The following is a 7,605-nucleotide window of genomic DNA, read 5'->3' as shown; positions in this document are numbered from 1 at the left end:
AAAGGTTATTTCACCTGGAACCTGATTCAAAAAAAAAACCACCAGTAAAACAATGTATAACAGAGATTAATTTCATAGACATTGTTATAACATCCATGATCTTTTAAATATCTTACAGCAAGCACTGCTTACTTGCTGGTGAGTATCTCCTTGTCTTTAATTCCCTTGTTGATTCACACCCCATATGAACACTACAATATGGCTCAGTTGTAAGCAAAAATCTCTGTTTATGTAAACGTTCAAACAGGTTTTTCCCCCTTACACTGCATACGCTATTTGCTCCAGTCTCTCTCTCCTGCTTCTTCCACTGCTCACCCCCAAAGGACCTTAATCTGGGGAATGTGAGACTGTCTTTCCCACAGGATTTACCCCCTTTAAACCTTGGTTGTCAGTAGCAGCAAGAGATGCCTTGAAGTTACAAGAAGGGCAGTTGAAAGTTGTGAAAATCCTGTTTATTCAAAGAGTGTGCAAAACTCTATTAATAAATCCTCATTTGCTCTTCCCAGGATGTCAAAAAAATCCCTAAGAAGCAAATTATCATCCGGATAAAGTTACATGGTTTTAGAATACTTTGATTTCACTCTCTCAGAAAAGGTAATCCCTGTCTGGTCTGTTTTTAAAGAAGGCAAAATATACAAATGTTTAATTCAGTGACATGTGAAGGAAATGTAAAAACGTAGAGACCATAACAATCAAGTTATAGACCATTTCCTTTACCCCAGCAGGCAATACTGAGCTTGCATTCAACCACCCCATCCCTCTAGTTACCTACTGTTCTGATACCTGCAACAACGTATTTGTTTTGCCTGTCCTTGAGTTTCATAAGTAATATGAAATGTATCACATAAGTAATATGTACTCACATCTGGCTTCTCCCCTTCAACATAATGCTTTTGAGATTCATCCATGGTATAGCACAGAACAGTAACTGATTCCTTTTTTTATTGCTAATTAGGATTTCATTGTATGAAATTCTTGTACAAAATATCCCATACATTATATGAAATATATAGACAGTTACCTACCCATTCTTCAGTTGACCAATATTTGCAGTTTTTGTATTGGGGAACTATAATGAATGCAACTGTTATGGATTGTCTTGGAAAGTCTTTCTGTGAACATGTGCATTCATTTCTCTCGGGTAAATTCCTAGAATGGCTAGACTACTGTTTAGCTTTATTTGAAAACTGCCAATTTTCCAAACCAGTCGCACCATATTATAGTGCCACCAGCAATGTTTGTATTCCAATCGAATACCTTTGGTACCTGTTTAAAAAAACAGTGGAACCTGAAAGTACAGGTGTAATTTGGACTCTATTCTGCTTCATTGATGGCTTTGCACATTGTTACACCAATACCATACTCCTCATTATTGTAGATATACAGTAAGTCTTGAATTCAAGTACTGAGTCCTTATGCTTCTTTTTCAAACATGTTCAGCTACTCTAGATCCTTTGTTTTTTCATATCTATTTTATAATCAAATTGCCAATTTCTAAATAAAAGTTTGTTGGGATTTTTTTTTTGGTAACATTAATCTACAATTACATGAAGAACATTATGTTTACTAGGCTCCCCCTTTCACCAAGCCCCCCATATACCCCATTACAGTCACTGACCATCAGCATAGCAAGATGCTGTAGAATCACTACTTGTCTTCTCTGTGTTGTACAGCCCACCCCATGCACCCCCCCACATTATACATGCTAATTGTAATGCCCCCTTTCTTCTTCCCTGCCCTTATGCCTCCCTTCCCTCCCATTCTCCCCAGTTCCTTTCTCTTTGGTAACTGTTAGTCCATTCTTCGGTTCTGTGATTCTGCTGCTGTTTTGTTCCTTCAGTTTTTCTTTGTTCTTATACTCCACATAAGAGTGAAATCATTTGGTACTTGTCTTTCTCCACTTGGCTTATTTCACTGAGCATAATACCCTCTAGCTCCATCCATGTTGTTGCAAATGTAGGATTTGTTTTCTTCTTATGCCTGAATAAATTCCATTGTGTATATATACCACATCTTCTTTATCCATTCATCTTCTGATGGACACTTAAGTTGCTTCCATTTCTTGCTATTGTAAATAGTGCTGCAATAAACATAGGGGTGCATCTGTCTTTTTCAAACTGGGATGCTGCATTCTTAGGGTAAATTCCTAGAAGTGGAATTCCTGGGTCAAATAGTATGTCTACTTTGAGCATTTTGAGGAACCTCCACACTGCTTTCCACAATGGTTGAACTAATTTACATTCCCACCAGCAGTGTAGGAGGGTTCCCCTTTCTCCACAGCCTCAACAACTTTTGTTGTTATTTATCTTTTGGATGGTGGCCATCTTTACTAGTGTGAGGTAATATCTCACTGTGGTTTTAATTTGCATTTCTCTGATAACTAGTGATGTGGAGCATCTTTTCATGTGTCTGTTGGCCATCTGAATTTCTTCTTTGGAGAAATGTCTGCTCATCTCCTCCACTCATTTTTCAATTGGATTATTTGTTTTTTGTTTGTTGAGGTGCATGCTCTTTATATATTTTGGATGTCAGGCCTTTATCATATCTGTCGTTTACAAATATATTCTCCCATACTGTAGGATACCTTTTTGTTCTATTGATGGTGTCCTTTGCTGTACAGAAGCATTTCTGCTTGATGTAGTCCCACTTGTTCATTTTTGCTTTTGCTTTCCTTGCCCAGGGATATATGTTCATGAAGAAGTCGCTCATGTTTATGTCCAAGAGATTTTTACCTATGTTTTTTTTCTAAGAGTTTCATGATTTCATGACTTACATTCAGATCTTTGATCCATTTCGAATTTACTCTTCTGTATGGGGTTAGACAGTGATCCAGTTTCATTCTCTCACATGTAGCTGTCCAGTTCTGCCAGCACCATCTGTTGAGAAGACTGTCATTTCCCCATTGTATGTCCATGGCTCCTTTATCATATACTAATTAACCAAATATGTTTGGGTTAATATCTGGAGTCTCTATTCTGTTCCACTGGTCTGTGGTTCTGTTCTTGTGCCAGTACCAGACTGTCTTGATTACCATGGCTTTGTAGTAGAGCTTGAAGTTGGGGAGCAAGATCCCCCCCCACTTTATTCTTCCTTCTCAGGATTGTTTTGGCTATTCGGGGTCTTTGGTGTTTCCATATGAATTCTTAAACTATTTGTTCCAGTTCGTTGAAGAATGTTGTTGGTAATTTGATAGGGATTACATCAAATCTGTATATTGCTTTGGGCAGGATGGCCATTTTGACAATATTAATTCTTCCTAGCCAAGAGCATGGGATGAGTTTCCATTTGTTAGTGTCCTCTTTAATTTCTCTTAAGAGTGTCCTGTAGTTTTCATGGTATAGGTCTTTCACTTCCTTGTTTAGGTTTATTCCTAGGTATTTTATTCTTTTTGATGCCATTGTGAATGGAATTGTTTTCCTGATTTCTCTTTCTATTAGTTCATTGTTAGTGTATAGGAAAGCCACAGATTTCTGTGTATTAATTTTGTATCCTACAACTTTGCTGAATTCCTATATTAGTTCTAGTTTTGGAGTGGAGTCTTCAGGGTTTTTTACGTACAATATCATGTAAATGCATGACAGTTTGACTTCTTCTTTACTAATCTGGATTCCTTGTATTTCTTTGTTTTGTCTAATTGCCATGGCTAGGACTTCCAGTACTATGTTGAATAACAGTGGGGAGAGTGGGCATCGCTGTCTTGTTCCCGATCTCAGAGGGAAAGCTTTCAGTTTCTAGCTGTTCGGTATGATGTTGGCTGTGGGTTTATCATACACGGCCTTTATTATGTTTAGGTACTTGCCCTCTATGCCCATTTTGTTGAGAGTTTTTATCATGAATAGATGTTGTATTTTGTCGAATGCTTTTTCAGCATCTATGGAGATGATTATGTGGTTTTTGTCCTTCTTTTTGTTGATGTGGTGGATTATGTTGATGGATTTTCGAATGTTGTACCATCCTTGCATCCCTGGGATAAATCCCACTTGGTCATGGTATATGATCCTTTTGATGTATTTTTGAATTTGGTTTGCTAATATTTTGTTGAATATTTTTGTATATATGTTCATCAGGGATATTGGTCTGTAATTTTCTTTTTTAGTGGGATCTTTGCCTCGTTTTGGTATTAGGGTGATGTTGGCTTCATAGAATGAGTTTGGGAGTATCCCCTCCTCTTCTATTTTTGGAAAACTTTAAGGCGAATGGGTATTATGTCTTCTCTGTATGTCTGAAAAAATTCCGAGGTAAATCCATCTGGCCCGGGGATTTTGTTCTTGGGTAGTTTTTTTATTACCACTTCAATTTTCTTTGCTAGTAATTGGTTTGTTTAGATTTTCTGTTTCTTCCTTGGTTAGTCTTGGAAGGCTGTATTTTTCTAGGAAGTTGTCTATTTCTCCTAGGTTTTCCAGCTTGTTAGCATATAGGTTTTCATAGTAATCTCTAATAATTGTTTGTATTTCTGTGGGGTCCATCATGATTTTTCCTTCCTCGTTTCTGATTCTGTTGATGTGTGTTGATTTTCTTTTTCTCTTAATAAGTCTGGCTAGAGGCTTATCTATTTTATTTTCTCAAGGAACCAGTTCTTGGTTTCATTGATTTTTTATATTGTTTTATTCTTCTCAGTTTTATTTATTTCTTCTCTGATCTTTATTATGTCCCTCCTTCTGCTGACCTTAGGCCTCATTTGTTCTTCTTTTTCCAATTTCGATAACTGTGATGTTAGACTATTCTTTTTGGATTGTTCTTCCTTCTTTAAGTATGCCTATTCTGGAGAATGTTCCATGTGCACTTGAGAAGAATGTTTATCCTGTTGCTTTTGGATGTAGAGTTCTATAGATGTCTATTAGGTCCACCTGTTCTAGTGTGTTGTTCAGAGCTTCTGTGTCCTTACTTATTTTCTATCTGGTGGATCTGTCCTTTGGAGTGAGTGGTGTGTTGAAGTCTCCTAAAATGAATGCATTGTATTCTATTTCCTCCTTTAATTCTGTTAGTATTTGTTTTATGTATGTTGGTGCTCCTGTATTGGGTGCATATATATTTATAATGGTTATATCCTCTTGTTGGACTGACCCCTTTATCATTATGTATTGTCCTTCTTTTCTCATGTTACTTTCTTTGTTCTGAAGTCTATTTTGTTTGATACTAGTACTGCACCACCTGCTTTTTTCTCCCTGTTGTTTGCATGAAATATCTTTTTCCATCCCTTGACTTTTAGTCTGTGCATGTCTTTGGGTCTGAGGTGAGTTTCTTGTAAGCATTATATAGATGGGTCTTACTTTTTTATCCATTCTTTTACTCTGTGTCTTTTGATTGGTGCATTCAGTCTATTTACATTTAGGGTGATTATTGAAAGATATGTACTTATTGCCATTGCAGGCTGTAGGTTCATGGTTACCAAAGGTTCAAGGTTAGCTTCTTTACTATTTTACTGTCTAACTTAACTCGCTTATTGAGCTATTGTAAACACTCTCTGATGTTTCTGTATTTCTCTCTCTTCTTATTCTTCCTCCTCCATTCTTTATATGTTGGGTGTTTTATTTTGTGCTCTTTTGTGTTTCCTTTAACTGCTTTTCTGGATAGTTGATTTTATTTTTTGCCTTTAGTTAGTATTGGGTTGGTATGCTTTCTTTGCTGTGATTTTATTTTCTCTGATGACATCTATTTAGCCTTAGGAGTGCTCGCATTTAGTGCAGTCCCTCTAAAATGCCCTGTAGAGGTGGTTTGTGGGAGGCAAATTCCCTCAACTTTTGCTTGTCTGGGAATTGTTTAATCCCTCCTTCATATTTAAATAATAATCGTGCTGGATACAGTATCCTTGGTTCAAGGCCCTTCTGTTTCATTGCATTGAATATATCATGTCATTTTCTTCTGGCCTGTAAGGTTTCTGATGAGAAGTCTCATGATAACCTGATGGGTTTTCCTTTGTAGGTGACCTTTTTCCTCTCTCTAGCTGCCTTTAATACTCTGTCCTTGTCCTTGATCTTTGCCATTTTAATTATTATGTTTCTTGGTGTTGTCCTCCTTGGGTCCCTTTTGTTGGGAGTTCTGTGTGCTTCTGTGATCTGAGCGACTATTTCTTCCCCCAGTTTGGGGAAGTTTTCAGCAATTATTTCTTCAAATACACTTTCTATCCCTTTTTCTCTCTCTTCTTCTTCTTCTGGTACCCCTATAATGCGGATATTATTCCTTTTGGATTGGTCACACAGTTCTCTTAATATTGTTTCATTTCTGGAGATCCTTCTATCTCTCTCTGCATCAGCTTCTATGCCTTCCTATTCTCTGGTTTCTATTCCATTAATGGCTTCTTGCATCTCATCCATTCTGCTTTTAAGTCCTTTCAGAGATTGTTTCATTTCTGTAATCTCCTTCCAAACTTCATCCCTTAGCTCTTGCATTTTTCTCTGCAGTTCCATCAGCATGGTTATGACCTTTATTTTCAATTCTTTTTCAGGAAGATTAGTTAGGTCTATCTCCCCAGATTCCTTCTCAGGGGTGGATGTCTGGGTTAGTCTCATCTGTATCAAATTTTTCTGCCTTTTCATGACAATAGTTGTAGTTGTGGGGAGTTGGCATGTGTGTCAGCTGGGAGAACATCACTTCTTGTTAGTTTGTGGCCTTCCTTTCCTGGGAGTACGGCAACTCCTAGCAGCTTGTGCTGGGTAGTTGTGCACAGACAGGGTCTCTGATTCTTGCCCAGCTGCCATGAAGGAAGCTCCGTGCATGGTTGCTGTGGGCATGCCTGGCCTCAGGATGCTGCTCTGCTATGGCAGAGCTGCACCGGAGGGGTAATGGACAGGAGACTGTTTATTGCCATGAGGAGCCTCAGAGCTGCCACCCAGGGGATTAGGACACCTAGAGTTCCCTGGGATTCCCAGCTGCTGGACTGAATGTGCTGGGACGCCTCCATCCAGCTGTGGGGTCCCTGTCCCTTTACGACTTCCAAAAAGCACTCTCTTTTCTTTGTCCCAGGTACGCCGGCTGTGGGGACCCACTTGCAGGTTTTACTGTCCCGTTTCCCTAGTATCCAGCACCCCACGCACTCTGTGTCTGCACTCCCAGTGCAGATGGCTAGGGCTGGGTATTAAGCAGTCCTGGGCTCCCTCTCCCTCCTCTCTCCGACTCCTCTCCTCCCGCCAGGAGCTGGGTTAGGGGTGTCACTCAGGTTCCGCCAGGCCGCAGCTTGTATCTTACCACCTTCATGAGGCACGGGGTTCTCACAGGTGTAGATGCAGTCTGGTTGTTGTCCTGTATCTCTGGTCTCTCTTTTAGGAATAGCTGTATTTGTTGTATTTTCAAAAATATATAGGTTTTGGGGGGAGATTTCTGCTGCTCTACTCACACTGTCATCTTGGCTCCTCCTCCATTTGTTGGGATTTTTATTGGAATTGCATTGAACCTAAAAATCAATCTGAGGAGAATCGACCTCAACATTCCTAAATTTTCGAATTCAGGAATGCAATATACCACTGCTTTTATTTACATCTTTCATTTCTCTCAGCAATGATTTTCATTTTAAATATAGAGGTCTTACTCATATCCTGTTATATTTACTTCCAAGTATGTTATATTTATGGTGGCATTGTAAATAGCACTAATTATTAGAAATTGTAT

The sequence above is a fragment of the Manis pentadactyla genome, chromosome 6 (genome assembly GCF_030020395.1).
Source record: "Manis pentadactyla isolate mManPen7 chromosome 6, mManPen7.hap1, whole genome shotgun sequence".
Classification (NCBI taxonomy): domain Eukaryota; kingdom Metazoa; phylum Chordata; class Mammalia; order Pholidota; family Manidae; genus Manis; species Manis pentadactyla.
This window is presented reverse-complemented; position numbering follows the sequence as displayed.